The following is a 23,438-nucleotide window of genomic DNA, read 5'->3' on the forward strand; positions in this document are numbered from 1 at the left end:
GTAAGCAAGGGCACGACAGCTCGGTAAGAAGTAAAACCTTACCAGATAAGCGGATAGCGAACAACTTTGAAACGGAAGTCTGTTGCGAACTGGAAACGCCGGCCTTGTATCGGAGCATATGCACGAAAGCCGCTGTTCGACTCGGTCGCTGAAACTGTGTCAATGTTGATGATAAGTGCCTCAGCCTGTGTGTTCATATCTGCACAACTTGCAGCGAGCTGCATGAGGAAGGCCATCCGGCTTCAGTCGCAAAAGGCAGTGACATGTTTGTCCTGTTTTTAATTATTTTCGTTGCATTGTCACGTGGTCGCTTCTTCGCTGACCAATGCTACCTGAAACGTGTTATTGTCACCGGAACCTTTTTCTCTTCCTCGAGCCTGCCTCCTTATGCGGTATCACGTAGAGTAACGAGATCAGTGAGTTGTTTACTTATCATACTTTTTTTCATAGCTTTTAGCTTTCAGTTCTCATTTAATCATTAGTTGTGAGCCACTAGTCTAGTCGGGAAACTACTGGGAAGGAATCTAGTGTGGCCTTGTTAAAAGAATCGAGACGTAGACTAGAAATGGTGTACAGAAATCACAGGAAACCTCTTTCTAGTTCGGATCCCCTTGATAACGAGTTCTGTGCGTTTTTACTTCTCTGTCAGTGATTCGTCATCACTGAATGTAAAATCAGTTTTTGCATTTGTGCTCTCTAAGCTCTCTAAGCCCTAGAACGATATGTAACGGAGGGCACAGATTATACTAATATATTTTCCCAACCTTTCTGTTGCTTTAGTGGGTGGAGCGTGCAAAGAAAGGTTGACGCTACCCTTCTGTATAAATTCGCTATTTCCCCAACTTCATCATTGTGGTCATAACCAGAGATGTATGTTGAGAAGGAAATGTGTTTCTTGACTAATTTTGAAACTTGAGCTTTCGGTGTTTTGAGAAGCTATACGTCATGTAAAACACTTTCTTGCAGCGTTTCCGACTAAGGTTTGCCGAGTATACCTGTGAGGCTTTGGCGCTGGCTAGACGGACCCGTGACGAATCACGTTGATTCACGTTCAATTTTTGCTGTCTTCCGTTAACCAACTTGGTAGTGGACCCAGACCAAAGTGGAATATTCAAGGATTCGTCGAACGAGGGATTACAGTTACACCAAAGACCTCGTTTCATTAACAGAACACTAAGAAGATACAACAAGTCTACTTAAGAGACTGCCTACACTCCGCTTATCCGTCCTCTGCTAAAGTGCTGCTGTGCAGTATGGGATCCTTACTACATAGGATTACTGCTAACATCGATACTGTTCAAATAAGAGCAGCTCATTTGGTATTATCGCAAAATAGGAGAGAGAATATCAAGGATATGATAAGAAATTTGCCGGCCGGGGTGGCCGAGCGCTTCTAGGCGCTACTGTCTGGAACCGCTTGACCGCTTCGGTCGCAGGTTTGAATCCTACCTCGGGCATCGATGTGTGTGATGTCCTTAGGTTAGTTAGGTTTAAATAGTTCTAAGTCAAGGGGACTGATGAACTCAGAAGTTAAGTCTCATAGTGCTCAGAACCATTTGAAACATAAGAAATCATTAAAACAAAGGCGTTTCTTATTGCGGCAAGGTCTTTTTACGAAATTTGAGTCATCGATTTTCTCCCATGAATGCGAAAATATTTTGTTAATTACCACCTCCGGCCGAACAGGCCTTGGAAGGCCCAACGGTACCGACCGGCGGCCGTGTCATCCGCAGCTCACAGGCGTATATGGAGGGGCATGTGGTCAGCACACCGTTCTCCCGGCCGTATGTCAGTTTATGAGACCGGAGCCGCTACTTCTCAATCAAGTAGCTCCTCAGTTTGCCTCGCAAGGGCTGAGTACACCCCGCTTGCCAAAAGCGCTCGGCAGAAGGGATTGTCACACATCCAAGTGCTAGCCCAGCCCGACAGCTCTTAACTTCGGTGATCTGGCGGGAACCGATGTTACCAGCGCGGCAAGGCCGTTGGCATAACTCCCACCTACATAGTGAGAAATAATCATCGCAATAAAATAATAAAAATCAGAGTTTACATGGACATATTAGTTGTCCATTTTTCATGCTATTCGAGAGCGGGACGGTCGAGAAATAGTCAAAAAGTGTTCATTGAAGCTTCTGTCAAACATTTAATTATAAATTTCAGAGTAGTCATGTAGATGTAGAACGAGGATTTCGTTAGTGCCCTCCTACGTGCGTCGATTATATTTACTAAGGATTCTTTTGATAAATCTCTGTCTTCTTCACGCCTAGATTTATGTGATGGTTTCGCTAGAAGTCTCTCTCCGGAGGGTTACTCCCAAATACTTGACAACTGTGGCTGACTACATTGATTAATCGCCGATTGTATAATCAAACGATATCGGATATTTTTATCTACTGAGGCGCATCGCATTGGTTTACACTTCTTTCTTATGAAGATATGGCAGAGACAGTTCAGTAAGTCTGGTTATACTGATGACTGGTTGATAGCAAGACAGCACAAACAAATCGAGGTCACTGAAGATATATTAACAAGAGACCTAAGTACAATAGGACAATATTCTCGTACATGGGGACTTCAACAAAACCATAACAGAACTGATTCTACACTCTTTTATCTGATTAATACCCTAGCCAACAGTGAAATGGACACACACTTCAAGAGTGATCCTCTGACCCACAGCAAACATGCGCGGTGCCTTGGAGTTATACTTTAGAGGACGCTGTCATTTAAACAGCATCTAACAAAGACTGCAGCTACATTGAGGTCAAGGAAAAACGTTTAGCAAAAATTATGTGGTACAACATGGGATTCTGCAGCTTCAACCTTACGATTATCTGTCCTCGGCCTTGTCTGCTCACTGGCAGATTATTCCTGCTCTGTCTGGGTAAACAGTAGCCACACAGAGCTGGCAGATGCTATCTGGATCGACAGAGTGCGCTCTAGACACCCCCCACTGGAACAACTAGCAAAACTGGTCAACCATAACTCCAGTCTCCACGAAGCTTGGACGCAAAAATGGTATCTTAACACTCTAACACAGCTGCACAGTTTTTACAAACTATAGGAACTTGATCTACCCTATAAGTGCACTCAACCAGATCAGGACGAACTATGGGAATTGCGATGACCTGTTATGCAGATGGAGATAGAACACCATTGTGTAATGAACATGTGATTATTCAAGACAGACTGTCAGACATATTGTTGAACCGCGCCCTCAAAATGCGTACCCTGGAAACCCCTCGGACTTTTTGGACACAACAGCAAATGAGATCAATCAATATGTAAATAATATGTTTGTAAATATGTAAGTTGTGTACATATTTTATTCTATGTTCTAAAGTGATGCCTAATTGCCATATAATTAATAGAAATTTAGGCATTGGTTATCTGCACTCCTCCTTGCATTTTGCAGTTATTTTCAAACGACAAGATCTCCCTATACACAACTGCCTCATCTGCAACCAGGCTCAGAAGAACTACTACCGAGCGAGGTGGTGCTGTGGTTAGCACCCTGGACTCGCATTCGGGAGGACGACCATTCAAACCCGCATCCGACCATCCTGATTTAGGTTTTCCGTGATTTCCCTAAATCACTTCAGCTCAATGCTGGAATCGTTCCTTTGAAAGGGCATAGCCGACTTGCTTCCCCATCCGTCCCTAATCCAGTGGACCGATGACGTCGCTGTATGATCCCCTCCCCTGAACCAACCATTCAACCAACCAACCAATCAACCAACCAACCAACCAACCAAGAACTTCTGTACAAACGTTGTCTCGCAGTCCTTTGGATACACAGTGTGTAATGGATATAAGTTCACATATTTCTATTAGTGACCAAGGACTGAACAACATTACGTCGGTACTGTGCCATAATAATTATAACTATTACAAATGGTACGATTTTAAGGTTGGTTGTTACCTCCAAGCACATGTGGCACAAACAAGCCATTAATGCTTATTTTCTCTTGGGCAGCAGGTCAGGTATTGAAGCGTGGAACCTTGGATGCGAAACAGTCAATCTATACTGACAGGTGTAGTCCACTTAGTCATCCACTTAGTGGTGCACTTACGACTGTGGAGAAAACATCACATCGTAAATTACGTAACATGTTTGCTGGGAGACTGTTCGACACAGAGAAATAAACAAAAAACACACTGATGTGTGTACATATTAAGGTACCACAGATAAGAATACCAGCGCTTACGCATGAACAACTGTTTGGATCGTGTTCTCGCTATCAGCAATCATGAGTTTGTCATCATCAAACAGAAATGTTACAGTGTAATTCCTTTCGTTGATGTCATAAGGATAAAAACTTAATTTTCTTATCCATTGTCTCATCATATCATAAGTATAAATATTAAAAAGAATCGTAGAGAAACTGCATCCATGTCTTACTCAAAAATTTGTCCTGGCCTTAGATTTTCCATTTTCTGCAGTGGAGATTTCCGATATTTGATGCTTGCTTTCTACTACCTTTATTACGTGTAGAGTTCTTCCTCTTTTGTTCATTGTCTCCCAAAGTTTTTATCTAATTTACTTTATCGAAAGCTTTTACACAGTCTATGAATAATAAATGTGTCTCTATACTGAACTCGGGGTAGCCATGCAGTCTAGGGCGCCTCGCCACGGTTCGTGAGTCTCTCCACGTCGGAGGTTCGAGTCCTCCCTTGGGCGTGGGTGTGTGTGTTGCCCTTAGTGTAAGTTTGATAAAGTAGTGTGTAAGCCTAGGGGCCGATAACCTCAGCAATTTTGTCCCATAGAACTTACCACAGATTTCCAATTTCTATATTGAACTCGCTGTGCTTCTCGACGATTTGTCTATTAGCAAACTTATTGTCTGTGCACTATCTACCTTTCATAAAGTCCGTTTGCTGTTCTAGAAGTCCGCAGTTCGTGGTCTAGTGGCTAACATTGCTGCCTCAGGGTTCGATTCCCGACCGGGTTGGGGATTTTCTTCGCTCAGCGACTGGCTGTTTGTGTTGTCATCATTTCATTATCATTCATGACTGTGGCGATATTGGACTGAGTAACGCTTGGGAATTTGTACGGGCGCTGACAACCGCGCAGTTGAGCGCCCCACAAACCAAACATCATCATCATTATCTTCTAGCAGAATATTTTCAACACAATTACTCTTGCTCTATGGAGCTATTTTACAATACATTTTATACCCTTTTTTTATGCCGTGAGATACCTCTATAGTTTTCAGTTACTTCTGTCTCCTTTCTTGTAAACAGTTAATGTTGTAGCTAATACCTAGTGCTCTGCAAGTATTTTATTTATGCAGCATCTGTTAATATAGTTGAGAAGTCTAGATTTCAGTGTGGGAGTCTTATATTTAATTAGTTCTGTGTTAATTCCATCAGTGCTCAGTGTTCTTCTATTTTTCATTTTTCCCATTGGATCTTCTAATTTCTTCATGTCTATTTGATTAATTGTGGACATTCTGGCTACGTTTGAGAAGCGTGGCTTTGTGGAATAATTATTTATTAGTGTTTTCTGATACCAGTCACTTATTTGTTTTATGGTTAATTTAACATAACGCAACACTTTCCTGTCTGTGTAAAATGTAAAAATGTTTGTGAAATTCTATGGGACTTAACTCATAAGGTCATCAGTCCCTAAGCTTACACACTACCTAACCCAAATTATCCTAAGGACAAACACACACACACCCATGCCCGAGGGAGGACTCGAACCTCCGCAGGGACCAGCCGCACAGTCCATGACTGCAGCGCCCTAGACCGCTCGGCTAATCCCTCGCGGCTTTCTGTCTATCTGCAGGCTTTATGTGTACATAAAACTGTTATCTAAAAGTACACCGTCTTACACTAGAATAAAATAGAAATTTTTGTTTATTGTTCGCTGCTAGAGGGGCTGTTGGAGTGTTTTGGGGGAGGGAGTGTGGGGGTGCTTTGGTTGGCCAGAAACTGATACTCAGTAATTTCTTATGCTTGTGTGGAGCTGTGTCTTGTTGTTTATTGTGACTAGAATCACAGCCTGTGTGGAATGCAAAGCTATCTGCGTAACACACAGACTCTGGTGTCAATCATAATAAACAATGAGATATAGCTCCACATAAGCAGAAGGAATCACTGGAAATCAATTTCTGTCCAACCACTGCGTCCCTCTCTCCCTTAAAATACACCTACCACCCTTGCAGCACCGAATAGAAAACAAAAAGTGTAGTGTTGGCACAAGAGCCAACACCGTGTTACCAAAGGAGAACAAAATGCACGCGTTTTAGCTCACGCAAGCTGGCGTGAGGAGGGAAGAAGTATACTGACGTAAGGTCTGGAACATGACAAGGAATGAGAATTCAGAAAGTGGACGTAATTAGTTTCATACTTAACTTAAAGCCATTAATGATGAACGTCGCTCTTGACGGTACATGATTCACAATATTATCTGTTCAGAAGACATACGAGAGCTGTCCAGAAAGTAAGTTACGATCGGTCGCGAAATGGAAACCACTGGCAACATCCGGTAAAGCTTCGCACAGATGTGTTGGTCAGCGTCTCTAGTATGCCCGTCAATCGTGTCGCGACGCTCTTTTCATTTTTGAGTGAACAGTGAGCACGTAAAGATACGTAGGGAATAGCGTCTCCCACCAAGCATGAGGGCCCGGTTAGAGATTTCGCCTGTGTCAAGCAGCCCACATAATACAACTGTCGAGCAGTTCCTTCTTCAAGCCAATTCTCGGCCGCACGCTGCAGGGGCAATGAAGACGCTCCTGCAGCGTTTCCGATGATAAGTGTTTGATCACTCACAATACAGTCCGTAATTGGCTCCCCCTGAGTCCCATTTCTGCTCACGAAAACCGCTCGCCATGTAAATAAAATTTTTCGACAGACCACGAGCTGCAGACCTGGCCGAAAGCACAGGCTGCTGCTTTCTATGACCAGGATATTGGAAAGTTGATACAACACTACGACAAAACTCGAAGTTGGAGCGGCGACTATGTAGAGAAGTAGGTGGAAGGTGTACCTAACTGTTGCAAATAAAATGTTTCTGGTTTTCACTGTGGTTTCGGTTTCGCGACCGGTCATAACCTACTTTCTGGACAGCCCTCGTAGTAACTGAATATGACGCCTTGCTAGGTCGTAGCAAATGACGTAGCTGAAGGCTATGCTAACCTGTCGTCTCGGCAAATGAGAGCGTATGTATACAGTGAACCATAGCTAGCAAAGTCGGCTGTACAACTGGGTGAGTGCTAGGGAGTCTCTCTAGACTAGATCTACCGTGTAGCGGCGCTCGGTCTGCAATCACTGATAGTGGCGACACGCGGGTCCGACGTATACTAACGCGGCCGATTTAAAGGCTACCACCTAGCAAGTGTGGTGTCTGGCGGTGACACCGCAAAAAGTTCGATGATAATAGGTAAGAATTTTCTGTATACATAAACGCCAAATGACGGTTCAAATGGTTCAAATGGCTCCGAGCACTATGGGACTTAACATCTGTGGTCATCAGTCCCCTAGAACTTAGAACTACGTAAAACTAACTAACCTAAGGACATAACACACATCCATGCTTGAGGCAGGATTCGAACCTGCGACCGTAGCAGTCGCGCGGTTCCGGACTGAAGCCCCTAGAACCGCTCGTCCACTGCGGACGGCCCAGATGACGGGCAGAACATGTTCAAAACGCTTTGTGTTACGTTAAATTAAACATTAAACCAATGAAAGTGAATGGTAGTAAAAAAATACAGATAAATAATCCTTCATTTCTATTCTATTTAATGTCGATTCTTCCTCTACCTCGTGAACATCGCTTTCGTCCAGATTTTTATTTACATGTGTTAATCGGAAGGACGGATCCTGAACTTGGAGAAAGTTAGATGATGCTACGCATTCCCGACAGCAAGGGATAAGTGTGTCGAGCGCGTTTGTAAGTCGGGGAGTGACTGCGGCAGCCGGCTGCGTGGAGTGGCCTTCTCAGGAAGTTCAAACGATGTGGCGAGCGCTGGGCGGCTCCCGGGCACGTCACACTCCTCCGAAATCATGTCGAGGCTACTGCTCCCGGCCGAGGTCAATTCCATCGGATGCCGATACTAACGTCGCGTTGTTCGCCACACTGGCGAACGCGACGTGACGGGCCACGCACAGACTCTCGCATGCGCTGTCTTTGAAAAAGAGGGCGGTTAGCGCTCTCCGCAAGCCAGCTCAGCCCAACAAATGCCACAATTGTTCTTTTTCAGACTAAACTGTAACCCCTGTGCCCTCAAGGAAAAGATGCGTAAAGATTCGTACACACCGCCTCACATAATCTCTGTCTCCATGTTTACTCCGACTCATAGGTAGAGGAGGAAGACATGGAATACCACAAATTGAATGACGTAAGTTCCATTATTTTAAATATTTAGCGGACAGTTAGTGGATAACGTCGAAAGTTCTACACAACTGGCCATTAAAATTGCTACAGCACCAAGATGACGTGCTACAGACGCGAAATTTAACCGACAGGAAGAAGATGCTATGATACGCAAATGATTAGCTTTTCAGAGGCTTCACATAAGGCTGGCGCCGGTGGCGACACCTACAACGTGCTGACATGAGGAAAGTTTCCAACCGATTTCTCATACACAAACAGCAGTGGACCGGCGTTGCCTGGTGAAACGTTGTTGTGATGCATCGTGTAAGGAGGAGAAATGAGTACCATCACGTTTCAGACTCTGATAAAGGTCGGATTGTAGCCTATCGCAATTGACGTTTATCGTATAGCGGCATTGCTGCTCGCGTTGGTCGAAATCCAATGACTGTTGGCAGAATATGGAATCGGTGGGTTCATGAGGATAATACGGAACGCGGTGCTGGATCCCAGAGTCCTCGTATCACTATAAGTCGAGATGACAGGCATCTTATCCGCATGGCTGTAACGGGTCGTGCAGCCACTTCTCGATCCCAGAGTCAACAGATGGGGACGCTTGCATGTCGACAACAATCTGCACGAACAGTTCGACGACGTTTGCAGCATGGACTATCAGCTCGGAGACCATGGCTGCGGTTACCCCTGACGCTGCATCACAGACAGGAGCGCCTGCGATGGTGTACTCAACGACGGACCTGGGTGCACGAATGACAAAACGTCATTTTTTCGAATGAATCCAGGTTCTGTTTACAGCATCAAGATGGTTGCATCCGTGTTTGGCGACATCGCGGTGAACGCAAATTGGAAACGTGTATTCGTCATCGCCATACTGGCGTATCACAGCGTGTGATTGTATGGGGTGCCATTGGTTACGCGTCTCGGTCACCTCTTGTTCGCATTGACGGCACTTTGAACGGTGGACGTTACATTTCAGATGTGTTACGACCAGTGGCTCTACCCTTCTTTCGATCCCTGCGAAACCCTACATTTCAGCAGGATAATGCACGACTGCATGTTGCAGGTCCTGTACGGGCCTTTCTGGATAGAGAAAATGTTCAACTGCTGCCCTGTCCAGCACATTCTCCAGATCTCGCACCAATTGAAAACGTCTGGTCAACGGTGGCCGAGCAATTGGCTCGTCACAATAAGCCAGTCACTACTCTTGATGAACTGTGGTATCGTGTTGAAGCTGCATGGGAAGCTGTACATGTTCACGCCATCCAAGCTCTGTTTGACTCAGTGCCCAGGCGTATCAAGGCCGTTATTACAGCCAGAGGTGGTTGTTCTGGGTAATGATTTCTCAGGATCTATGCTCCGAAATTGCGTGAAAATGTAATCACATGTCAGTTCTAGTATTATATGTTTGTCCAATGAATACCCGTTTATCATCTGAATTTCTTCTCGGTGTAGCAATGTTAATGGCCAGTAGTGTATGAGGCATTTTGCGGACAATGGTGCTGCCTGTAGAACGGCTGCAACGCTTGAAGACCACAGCCGATCTATGACGGTGCAAGGTCTGGAAGTTGAAATCGAACGCAAATAAATATAACTTAGTGCGCCCAGTTGGCGAAGAGGTCCACTAACTTTTGAATGAAGTCATTGCTGCCATTTGACTGTAAACTTTTACTATTTATTTCACCATCAAGATTTCGGCTGTAGAGCCGTTTTCAAGGCCAATGTTGAAAACTCCATTGTAAAACTCCATTCCACTAGTAATGGAGTTTTCGCCATTGCCTCTGAAAGTGACCCTACATCCGAAATCTTGATATTGAAATAAATCCATATACAAAAATATTCAGCCTGGTATGTTCGTGTTCGCAAAACTGGAAAATTTGTCTGTCGATGGACTTGAAGTTTTAAACAACGTTGTATGCGAAAACGCGTGAGTAATAAATATGTAATATGTTAAAGGGAAACGCTGTTACCAAAAATTTCTGAAAGTTCTTGAGCGATTTAATTCTAGTTTTTACATAATACTCTAATGAACTTTCGGAAGGACATAGCCTACATATTTTGTAAAACACACACATTATATATATTAGTGAAACGTACTAAGCAAAAGACTCGAAATGTTCTTAACCGATACAATGTACAAATTTCGTCTTAAAACCGACAGCGAGAAAGCAAATGCTCTGTTGTGAAATGTGCGGTTTGTTTCCTTTGTCGCAGCCAGTTTCAACAAAGATAGTGGGGATTTTAAACCATTAGGGGAAGCGGCAATGAACACAGAGGTGAGAGGCGATGAACAGAGAGAGGGGGAAGGAGGAGGACATGGACAGTGGGACTTATCTTTACCGCAAAAAGGCTGCCCAAATCATCACATTTCCATCACCAAAATTTCCAACAATACTGAAATCCATCCTGCCCATCTAAAAAAAACCTCCTCTCGTCTCTGAACATCACTTTATCCCATCCTGAAGTCCATGACACATGTTTTTCAGCAAACTCCAGTCAAACCTGTTTATGTTTGGGAGTTAGAGCGGGTTTCTGCAGTCGTTTCTTAATTGCAAGATGTTTGCCATGTGATAAAATTTATCGTACACGTCTCGTAGCTAGTAGGTACTCTAAGTCAGCAACAAGTTGAAAAGAATAACTGTTCCCTCTCTGCTGTAAATACAAGTACCCATCCACTAACACAGTGCAGATCCGACAGCATTTATACTGAGTTCATCCCTCTGCCACCTAAAGCATTGGTGCCCTGTTATACATGTAGTGTACTACTCACATAAAAGGCGATACCATTTGACTGCATTTGTCGGTATACTCAATTTCATACTATTGCATACAAGTTATGCACAACTATTCCAACCGACAATGTTAATTTTCTTCCAAATACCCATGCCTTTATACCGATTTCCACTACTGTAGAACGGATCCACTACGAAGCCATCGCATACCCGTTAGAGGACTGCAAGAAGAGGAGAAGAGCCATTAGGAGGTTTATCGAAGAATAAAGCTATGTAAAGCACTATCTATTCACGAGAACAACAAGAAAGAAGTGATGTATTATAGTTTTAGGCACTATCTGTCAGCTTTTATCATAATGTTCAATAACGCTAGCCGCAGTATCATACACACATCACATTTCAAGAGATCACACAATCATCAGACAAAAACCACGCAAGAATATTACACTTTGTTCTGACTGTGGGACCTTGGTCTTCGAGAGATCGGGTGAATACTAATGTATTTGCGTTACTGAACTTTGTTGTTGAAACTGACAACTTTCTAACACTTGCTACAACCATGACCTTTCATGCAGTAAAAAGTGATACCGTTAAAAATAAATAACGGATTGAAGCAACCTTCGCCAGGCTCCATACAGTGTCTTGCGGAATATTTGCATAGATGTACTAGAGAAGTGCGCTATAAAACAGTTAGTATATGTCAAGCGTTATTAATGTTATGGCACTGAGTTAATACGTTATAAACAATAACATAAGTCTTTGAAACATACTGCAGTGAGTTCCACACAACAGGTAGCGCTGGTTATCACATCCATACATCCAGTATGTTTTAAATTCTTTATATGAAAGACTTTAATGTCTTGCCGGAGTGGCATAATGTATGACACTTATCAACTGTTTTATAGCAACTTGCAGCGTAGTGCGGAAAACCGGCTACAGCAGAGGAACAAATCGAGATGTACGTCTCAAAGAAATGTAAAAACTTCTCAAAACGCTCGAAATGTGGCGAATATAATAATAAAAATAACGTGACTGACATAGATAATTCTTTCATTTTGTATGAATTACAGGTAACAAAAAACAGTTTTACTAATAGCCTACTGGCGCCTTAACTGGTGCTGACAGAAATGCTGATGAAGTTGAGGTGACAAACTGTATTTTGATAGCCATGACTTATTTACTTTTTATTCATTTATTTCTCAAGTAAAGACCTGGTGTCTTTTGTTATATAGCAGGTCGTACATTTTGTGATTTGACACGATGTTGTTGTTGTGGTGGTGGTGGTGGTGGTGGTGGTGGTGGTGGTGGTGGTCTGCAGCCGAGAGATTGGTTTGATGCAGCTCTCCATGATACTCTATCCTGTGCAATCCTCTTAACCTCCAAATAACTACACAAACCTACCTCCTTCTGAATCTGCTTATTGTATTCATCTCTTGGTCTCTCTGCGATTTTTACCATCCACACTTCCCTTCATCACTAAGTTGGTGATCCCTTGATGCCTCAGAACATGTCCTAGCAACCGATCCTTTATCCTAGTCAATTTGATATGTTATATCATACACATTCAGTTTTATTACTCGTAAATTTTTTGAGAATTTTACAAAACCATAAAATGAAGAAATTATAAAATATAGAAAAGTACACGCATATATGCAATTTTGTTTAAACTTAATGCTAACTTAGATAACGATAATAATAAATATGATACATAATAGGATGTGGATGTATTTTAAATTAAAATTAAAAGTGTATGTAATGGAAGAAATAAGAGATGGGAATTTAACTTAGATTTGAGTGACAGATCATTCCATTATACCTTCTGTTTGTGGCTACATCTGTTCATTATGTTGCCTTGACTTTGCTAATAATTAATTAATAATGTATTGATTAATTAGGTTACCGTGTGTTTTCGAGCGTAAGGTTACGTTGGAGATTGGGAGTTGATTTAATATGTCACAGTCAGCTGCATCAGGTGCGAGGGCTCGGTAAAACTTCGATAGGAGTTCCTTTAAACAGTAACATAGTACTCAAATATAGCTACTTTCTTAATGTGACTACATACTTAATAGAAATACCGTCTCTACCGACAGAGCTGTAGACGGGACGTTAAACTTTAATCTTCCTTCGAAAGAAATATGGACACCATAAAAAACTGAAAGCAGGAGAACCAAGGCAATGACTGTGTTACGCAAGAGATAAGTTCACAGTAATGAGAAAGACAAGAAAGAAAACCCGAACAGGGCGTAGAGTGAGACAATGTTATGGTAATGAAAACACAACTCTTATCTTAAAACAACATAGTCAGTTTTCACTTACGAGAATGGAATAAACGTGCAGCAAAGTAAAATATTTCGTGACTTGATGCTGCCAGATATTATGTCGATGTTTGTGATGCTACTGGCGCCACCGTTCCATCTCGAACTTAAAACATCTCGACAAATTTCTCTGCAGCCTCTCAAAGTCTAGAGCCCGCTTCCATGCGCCACTAAAATTATAGACACTGTCCCGGTTTTTTGGTGTTTACTGACAAATTTAAATAAACTTTTATTTTATTCAACTCAAATCTTGTCCCATGCGTCAAACTATTAAGAGGCCGCAGAAATCAAGGTATATTGAGCACATCTCCAAGAGCACATCATGAACCATGACTGAGCAGCAAAAAGTTGGTGCATTCCTGTAGACTATAGTTCTAAACGCTGGATATCGACCTATTCTTCTTTTTCGAGTGAAAGTTCTTCGTCAGCGACCGAACGCCTCTGATAATGATGATGACATATTTATTTATGATATTCGGAAACTTGGCCATGCAGTCAACTCGTTATGTTTATATGGGGACCTCGACAATTTTTTGAAAGTACACGTTACATATTAACCTTTATTGTTCGACTAGAAATGTATGATCAAATAAAAGAAATTATTCAGATAGTGAAGGGAGACGAAAATTTAATAGTAATGGGTGACTGGAATTCGAGTGTAGGAAAAGGGTGAGAAGGAAACATAGTAGGTGAATATGGAATGGGGCTAAGAAATGAAAGAGGAAGCCGCCTAGTAGAATTTTGTACAGAGCACAACTTAGTCATAGGTAACACTTGGTTTAAGAATCATGAAAGAAGGTTGTATACGTGGAAGAACCCTGGAGATACTAAAAGGTATCAGATAGATTATATAATGGTAAGACAGAGATTTAGGAACCAGGTTTTAAGTTGTAAGACATTTCCAGGGGCAGATGTGGACTCTGACCACAATCTATTGGTTATGACCTGTAGATTAAAACTGAAGAAACTGCAAAAATGTGGGAAATTAAGGAGATGGAACCTGGATAAACTGAAAGAACCAGAGGTTGTACAGAGTTTCAGGGAGAGCATAAGGGAACAATTGACAGGAATAGGGGAAAGAAATACAGTAGAAGAAGAATGGGTAGCTCTGAGGGATGTAGTAGTGAAGGCAGCAGAGGATAAAGTAGGTACAAAGACGAGGGCTGCTAGAAATCCTTGGGTAACAGAAGAAATATTGAATTTAATTGATGAAAGGAGAAAATATAAAAATGCAGTAAATGAAGCAGGCAAAAAGGAATACAAACGTCTCAAAAATGAGATCGACAGGAAGTGCAAAATGGCTAAACAGGGATGGCTAGAGGACAAATGTAAGGATGTAGAGGCTTATCTCACTAGGGGTAAGATAGATACTGCCTACAGGAAAATTAAAGAGACCTTTGGAGAGAAGAGAACCATGTGTATGAATATCAAGAGCTCAGATGGCAGCCCAGTTTTAAGCAAGGAAGGGAAGGCAGAAAGGTGGAAGGAGTATATAGAAGGTTTATACAAGGGCGATGTACTTGGGGACAGTATTATGGAAGTGGAAGAGGATGTAGATGAAGACGAAATGGGTGATACGATACTGCGTGAAGAGTTTGACAGAGCACTGAAAGACATGAGTCGGAACAAGGCCCCCGGAGTAGACAACATTCCATTAGAACTACTGACGGCCTTGGGAGAGCCAGTCATGACAAAACTCTACCAGCTGGTGAGCAAGATGTATGAGACAGGCGAAATACCCTCAGACTTCAAGAAGAATATAATAATTCCAATCCCAAAGAAAGCAGGTGCTGACAGATGTGAAAATTACCGAACTATCAGTCTAATAAGTCACAGCTGCAAAATACTAACGCGAATTCTTTACAGACGAATGGAAAAACTGGTAGATGCGGACCTCGGGGAGGATCAGTTTGGATTCCGTCGAAATGTTGGAACACGTGAGGCAATACTGACCTTACGACTTATCTTAGAAGAAAGATTAAGAAAAGGCAAACCTACGTTTCTAGCATTTGTAGACTTAGAGAAAGCTTTTGACAATGTTGACTGGAATACTCTTTTTCAAATTCTAAAGGTGTCAGGGGTAAAATACAGGGAGCGAAAGGCTATTTACAATTTGTACAGAAACCAGATGGCAGTCATAAGAGTCGAGGGGCATGAAAGGGAAGCAGTGGTTGGGAAAGGAGTGAGACAGGGTTGTAGCCTCTCCCCGATGTTATTCAATCTGTATATTGAGCAAGCAGTAAAGGAAACAAAAGAAAAATTTGGAGTAGGTATTAAAATTCATGGAGACGAAGTAAAAACTTTGAGGTTCGCCGATGACATTGTAATTCTGTCAGAGACGGCAAAGGACTTGGAAGAGCAGTTGAACGGAATGGACAGTGTCTTGAAAGGAGGATATAAGATGAACATCAACAAAAGCAAAACGAGGATAATGGAATGTAGTCCAATTAAATCGGGTGATGCTGAGGGAATTAGATTAGGAAATGAGACACTTAAAGTAGTAAAGGAGTTTTGCTATTTAGGAAGTAAAATAACTGATGATGGTCGAAGTAGAGAGGATATAAAATGTAGACTGGCAATGGCAAGGAAAGCGTTTCTGAAGAAGAGAAATTTGTTAACATCGAATATAGATTTAAGTGTCAGGAAGTCATTTCTGAAAATATTTGTTTGGAGTGTAGCCATGTATGGAAGTGAAACATGGACGATAACTAGTTTGGACAAGAAGAGAATAGAAGCTTTCGAAATGTGGTGCTACAGAAGAATACTGAAGATAAGGTGGATAGATCACGTAACTAATGAGGAGGTATTGAATAGGATTGGGGAGAAGAGAAGTTTGTGGCACAACTTGACTAGAAGAAGGGATCGGTTGGTAGGACATGTTTTGAGGCATCAAGGGATCACAAATTTAGCATTGGAGGGCAGTGTGGAGGGTAAAAATCGTAGAGGGAGACCGAGAGATGAGTACACTAAGCAGATTCAGAAGGATGTAGGTTGCAGTAGGTACTGGGAGATGAAGAAGCTTGCACAGGATAGAGTAGCATGGAGAGCTGCATCAAACCAGTCTCAGGACTGAAGACCACAACAACAACAACAACAATCTTTATGATTACATTTTCAAATGTCACGGATACGTTTCAACGTTATAATAACGGCACGTTTAGAAACCACATTCATGTCTGAAACTGTGACCCCAGCCTTACGAGGCAGCCAGGCTGTCCCGAGACCGCAGATATCTGCTTTGAAATGAATAGTTTTAATAAAGTGTGGCATGGTCACAATGAAGGGACAGCGATCCAGCCTTTGATATTGTAGAATTTCTGTCTTTGGATCGCAAGGTTTTTTTTAATATTTTTGTACCAAGTAAAATATAAAACGTTCTTGTGATCACAGACTGCTAACAATTCTATAATTGTTACGTTTGAAACTTTATTGCCAGGTCTTCATATTAATTTTGTTTTCTATTGTTACGCACAACTCATTGACAAATTTATGGGCAGATATTTCTGCCTATAAAGCGACTGGCCTCCCGTTTATTCTTCAGCTCACTTCGAACCAGACACTGGACATTATTCACGCTGCTTGACTTGTTATTACAATATAAACTCTTAATCTAGTAACTACAAAAGAAAGGACATAAGAATGAGAACACATATAATTCAAATAAGAAGAAAGAGTTCGCTGTTACTCACACCATTAAAAATACTAGTTTCCTTCAAGCAGTAATTTAAAATGACCTAGAGTGAATAACTGAATTTACATGTGTTCAAAAACTCGCGAAACTCTTCGATATAATAGAAGAAATATTGCAGAGGATCAACACAGTCGTAGAATAAGTTTACCCCTTTTCCGCTCCGTTATTATTGTGTTGTAGGCAATCGGACTATTAGGATGATAATCTTAAATAAATAGGCCGCTTTTGTTTGGTGTGTTTTAAGTCTCATAAAACCACGAGACTCCTAATGTATTAACACCTCCTTACTCTCATTACATGATACTGACGTAGTAAGGCTAACGTTATTAAAACACATCACTACTATTAAATAACTCAGATATAGCTACAACGGAGAGTAGATATCTGCAGCTGATTTTTATCGACATCATCGCCATATGCAGCCATGCTTACTGTTACTGCACTCACGGCTCTGTATCCACACTGAAATAATGCGTAATTTTTCTTGCTGTTGAATTATTAACAAATACATTTCACTGTTCTGGATGCAGTTGATCTTTTATCTTGCATTACTAATCGATAGAGAAATATTTCCCGCCGCGTTCATATCTCTCAAAAGTGTTCAAATGTGTGTGAAATCTTATGGGTCTTAACTGCTAAGGTAATCAGTCCCTAAGTTTACACACTACGTAACCTAAATGATCCTAAGGACAAACACACACGCTCATGCCCGATGGAGGACTCGAACCTCCGCCGGGACCAGCCGCACAGGCATATCTCTCAAATACAGTACCTTCACCGTTATTAATCTCACTTTATTCAGAATTACGTCCATTCGGCACTATGCCCAGAATCTTCATCGTCGAACTGGACGAAGAGAGGTGGGGGGAGGTGATGCACAGAAAGAGAGGGAGGGAGGAGAAGATGGACAATGTGAAGGGTGAAGGGGGATGGCTTCGATGGGCAGAGAGAAGGGGAGAACGAGTTTATGATGTATATCCAGTTCCCGTATATATTTAGGAATTGCCAGGATCGTTAGTAAATACTATTTCTTTATTACATCAAAACTCCGGAGAGCGTTATAATACGAAGCATAGTCTAAAGTTTTAAAGAATAAAGTTACATAATCAGTTTTTTTGTTGTTTGCAGGTACATATTCGCAGTTTTGGTACACACTGAAATCTCCACGGCACAGTACCGTAGCATGCCGCTAAAGGAGCCAAACCGATGTGGTACAGTCCAGAAGTGGAGATGGGCTACGCCATTTTGTTTTGGCAGTTATGGAGCAGATCAGTGTTTAATGTCCTGTCGACAACGAGGTCACTTTAGACGCGGCACAAGCTCGGACTAGGGAAGGGTGAAGAAGGGAAGCGGCCATGTCCTTTCGAAGAAGCCATCCCGGCATTTGCCTTAAGCGATTCAGGGAAATCACGGAAAACCTAAATCAGGACGGCCGAACGCGGGTTTGAAACGACGTCCTCCCGAATGCGAGTCCAGGGTGCTAACCACAACGCCACCTCGTTCTGTTCTTGGCTGTTCTAGCGGTGTGCTAACGTACTGTGGCGCCGAGATGTCACTGTTTACCACAAACATTTACCTACAAACAACAAAAAATTAGTTCCGTAACTTTATTTCTTCGAGGCGATAATTGAAACTTCATGACTAGCCCTGGTATATACAAACGGATACTGCTACTCTCGACATGTAATTCTATCCTCGGAAGCTCTCTTTCTGTTAATTTCTTCTGCTGTCAACGCCAAACCTCAGTCAGAGGAATTATTACAGAGAACAGCAAAAGTTTCGGTTATTGTTTATATATACGATGTATGTTATTTAAAAAAACTGATAAATTAAGACGCTCTTAGAGCGTCACCTGTTATGAAATGGAAGGCACAGTTTCTCGCGGCGTCTGTTAACACAACAACTGCATTACGTTTACGCTAACATCTTTGTGTTTTTATGGTGGAGACAAATCAGAAATAGTAAACACACCTCGTACATTTCTTTGCCATAATTAATACACAAATTATCTACGTATCCATGCTAGGTGGGAATGAAGTCACAGGCACGAGTTGCATGAGGGCAAGAAAAGATGGTAGTAGCAAAAGGTATTTGGGTGTACCGAAACAGTATGTACGGTGTAGTGGAATACCCGTTTCTCAGGAGCGAATACATACGATGTGCAATAGCTATATAGACAATACTTTCCGGCTGTGGATATCAATAAGCTATGCTGACGGATTAGGCAACATTATAAGTCTTGATGCGGTGTTGTTTTTCCTTCACATTTCAGTTTTAGATCACAATCAGCGAAGGGGAAAGCGAGAAATAGGGAGAGTGGGGAGATGCAGAATTCATTGTTGATGCCAAAAAGTCTCCACCACTAGTTTCTAGTGAATGTCGGAATGTGTCAAAATAGACATTCGAGGGTACGTGTCAACTTATTTGTCCTATAACAGACGGAAAACCTTTCGTAATTTTTTATCCAGTACGTAGAGAAGTATGTCTTTCTGTTTTCTATTTTAATGTGCTATTGAGACTGAAATTCTGAGAGACAAACTTATCACTAGTTATTTAACGTGTTGTGGCTCTTCATAAGAGCAAAGCTCTTAGAGCGTCACCTGTTATGAAATGGAATGCACAGTTTCTCGCGGCGTCTGTAAACACAACAAGTGCGGCTGTGCTCTGTAACAAGTGCAAGATTCATCTCGATGAATTTCGAAGAGAGCCAAAACGTAAAACCATGTGAGGTCATGCAGGGGTTATCACAACGGACTCGCTTTCGGGAGGACGTTGATATAAACCTCCGTTCGAACATCCAGACTTCGGTTTTCCAAGTATTCAATAGATCGATTAAAGCAAATGCTGGGATGGTTCCTTTCAAATGGACGCGACCGACTCCCTTGCCTATCCTTTCTACATCTACACCTACATCTACATTTATACTCCGCAAGCCACCCAACGGTGTGTGGCGGAGGGCACTTTACGTGCCACTGTCATTACCTCCGTTTCCTGTTCCACTTGCGTATGGTTCGCGGGAAGAACGACTGTCGGAAATCCTCCGTGCGCGCTTGAATCTCTCTAATTTTACATTTGTGATCTCCTCGGTAGGTATATTCGATACCTCATCCAGAAACGCAACCTCTCGAAACCTGGACAGCAAGCTACACCGCGATGCAGAGCGCCTCTCTTGAAGAGTCTGCCATTTGAGTTTACTAAACATCTCCGTAACGCTATCACACTTACCAAATAACCCTGCGACGAAACGCGCCGCTCTTCTCTGGATCTTCTCTATCTCCTCTGTCAACTCGACCTGGTATGGATCCCACACTGATGAGCAATACTCAAGTATAGGCCGAAAGAGTATTTTGTAAGCCACCTCCTTTTTTGATGGACTACATTTTCTAAGGACTCTCCCAATGAATCTTAACCTAGCACCCACCTTACCAACAATTAATTTTATATGATCATTCCACTTCAAATCGTTCCGTACGCATACTCTCAGATATTTTACAGAAGTAACTGCTACCAGTGTTTATTCCGCTATCACATAATCATATAATAAAGGATCCTTTTTTCTATGTATTCGCAATACTTTACATTTGTCTATGTTAAGGGTCAGTTGCCACTGCCTGCACCAAGTGCCTATCCGCTGCAGATCGTCCTGCAATTCGCTGCAATTTTCTAATGCTATAACTTCTCTGTATTCTACAGCATCATCCGCGAAAACCCGCATGGAACTTCCGGCACTATTTACTATATATTGTGAAAAGCAATGGTCCTATAACACTCCCCTGTAGTACGCCAGAGGCTACTTTAACGTATGTAGACGTCTCTCCATTGAGAACCTGTACTCCGTATGCAATGACGTAGTTGTCGACAGGGCGTAAAACCTAGATTTTCCTTCTTCCCTCCTAACAGGTAAAAGTCCGGTTGACCGGTCACGCCGGTGCCACATGGGGTGCATCAGAACGATACAGCAAACCTGACTGAAACGATAACCGCCGCCAGCCTAGAGTGCACCCGAGACATTCGCGGCCGGGACTATTCCGCTGGCCGTAGTGCCGTATTGCACCTGAGACGCTCCGCACCCGAGATCGATGCACGATCTGTTTGAGAAGCGGTTGGGGGTGAACGACCCGGTGGCAACACAGCGAGTATAAATAACGCTATAAGAGAGCGACAGCGGCGCAGCGTACAGCTGCAGTTATGAACGCGGCGTATATCAGAATGGAAAGAGAGAGGAGCTTTCCTCGGCCGGCGCTTTCCACGAGGAGAAAGTTGATTGCTCGCGTTATGAGTGTTTCCTTTTTTTCTGTGATGCTGCGAACCGTGCAAGCCAAGAAAGTAAAAGCGGCCGACACTTTCTCTGGTCCGCCCTCGGAGAGGCCGCTTTCATCGCGGGCCCGCAGCGTTTCCACAAACCACCAGCTCCGCCAGCAAAATGCCTAGTAGCTTCCCTTATCTCGGCTTTTACCCTCCTGCCACAATCTTTACATGCAGTGCATCTCCCACTTCCCCACACACACGGCGTCCCGGGAGAAATGTACAGGGACATGACAGGAATGATCATTCGAAGCAAAAAAGGTCAAGTAAACGTGGTCTCTAAAATGCACAGGCCTATTTTAAGGTGTATGAGCACTTTTCCATCTACGATATTGTGAAATAAATCTCTTCTAGTGTAAACTCTTTGCTTTCTATATTTTGGGAGGAAGTGTTATGAATCAAAAAAAAAAAAAAAATGTTCGTAAACCGAGGCACATTTCAGTGTAGACCTTAAGAGCTATGAGCAGTTTTGTGTCACATTAGCAAAAATGAACAAGCGTAGCTCTTAAGGTATGCACTTCAGAGCCCATGTTTACTACACTTTTTTACTTGTTTTGGTCCTTAGTACCACCTCTCAAAATATGGAAAGCAAGGCGCTTGCAGTAGAAAAGGTTTGTTTCACAGTACCGAAAATAAAGTTGTGCTCATAGCTCTTGAGGTATACATTTTAGATCCCACGTTCACTAGACTTTTTGCTTCGAATGATCTGTCACACCCCTGAATACTGACCGCTCCCTCTGAGACACGCTGTGCACATACTGCTGCAGCGTATTAACCAAGTCCTGCTGAATGACGCAACAGATGCGAGGAGCGTATCTGCCTATTCAGCGCCTTTAGTTGCGCGCTCAAGAAACGTCAGTGCACGAGGTGTGCCGATAGGCTACGTGTATCCAGAATTTGAGAGATTCGTCGTCGTGTAGTCTTCTGAGAGCTCTTACGAATTAAATTCGTTAGCTACCTGTATTCCTTTCTTTCATTCAAAGATACATACTTTACCTCAACTTCCCGTATTCCTGTTTTCTTTATTTATTTATTTATTTATTTATTTTTTTACTGAATGTTTTCAGAGCGAAAGCTCCATCTCCAGATTGCATTGCCCATTAAGCCCTCGGAGTCTCCATGATTAATGTCTCGTAGAACAACTGTGAACTGTCTACAGGTCATCATATTCGACGTTGCCTCTATAAGTTATTTATTTCGCAATTGAAATTTCGGCCTTTGGGACATTTTCAAGTGGTACTGCCAAAGCTAAAAGAATACAAAAATGAAGCACAGAGTGTATATAGAGAACTGCACAAAGATATCGTGTAGGCAGTAGTACATTACAAAAATGATGAAAATAATACAGCACTTGCATTTTGCTTCAGCACGTAAGCCTTTTCAAATTAGAAATAATGTAACATCAAACGAGTGCGAAGCTCTGTACATCGTGAAATGGTGTAAATTATGTGAAATGCTACCAATGTTAACATCAATCACAAAAATCACTACAATTGAAATTTCTGTCACACTGTTTACATGTGAACTAAAACCGTTGGTGTGAAGATACATTCAGAAGTCGGACTGTGCACTAATCAGAGACAACACATTCCAGCTGTTAACAGCTGTAAGCTTCATATCATAACACCTTTTTACATCTGTTGACATTCCAACTACGACAAGTTAACTGGAAATTTTCTTCCAGGAATTGTATCAATGATGTTTCAAGCAATGTGGCTTTCTCCTCATTTCTTATCACCATAGACACTTCGATGACCAGATCCAGTTTCACATTAAGCAGTTTTTTACAGTTAGACAAACGTACACTCCTGTGGCACAGAATGACAGTGGAAAATACAGAGCACAAGTGAACATCAATATTGGTTTCAAGTTACACAGTTAATGCGCACAGTAAGTTGCACAATAACAGATAGAAAGGTCTTCAGCTAACACGAAGAAATTTACACAATATAAACAGATGGTAACTTTGAAGTACTGCAAGACCAGTGATTAGACGCAACTGAACTTCGACCGATGAAATTCACAAAGGTACAGTATACGAGATGACGTGATGCTTACCACTT

At 42.2% G+C, this 23,438-nt stretch overlaps 1 protein-coding gene across 4 annotated transcripts in view; it reads left to right on the forward strand.

Moving 5' to 3' along the window:
• LOC126297938 (ecdysone-induced protein 74EF) overlaps positions 1–23,438 on the forward strand; it is an 844,422-nt gene that overhangs the window by 212,651 nt on the left and 608,333 nt on the right. The gene's annotated exons all lie outside the window — the stretch shown is intronic.

Source organism: Schistocerca gregaria, chromosome X (genome assembly GCF_023897955.1).
Source record: "Schistocerca gregaria isolate iqSchGreg1 chromosome X, iqSchGreg1.2, whole genome shotgun sequence".
Taxonomy (NCBI): domain Eukaryota; kingdom Metazoa; phylum Arthropoda; class Insecta; order Orthoptera; family Acrididae; genus Schistocerca; species Schistocerca gregaria.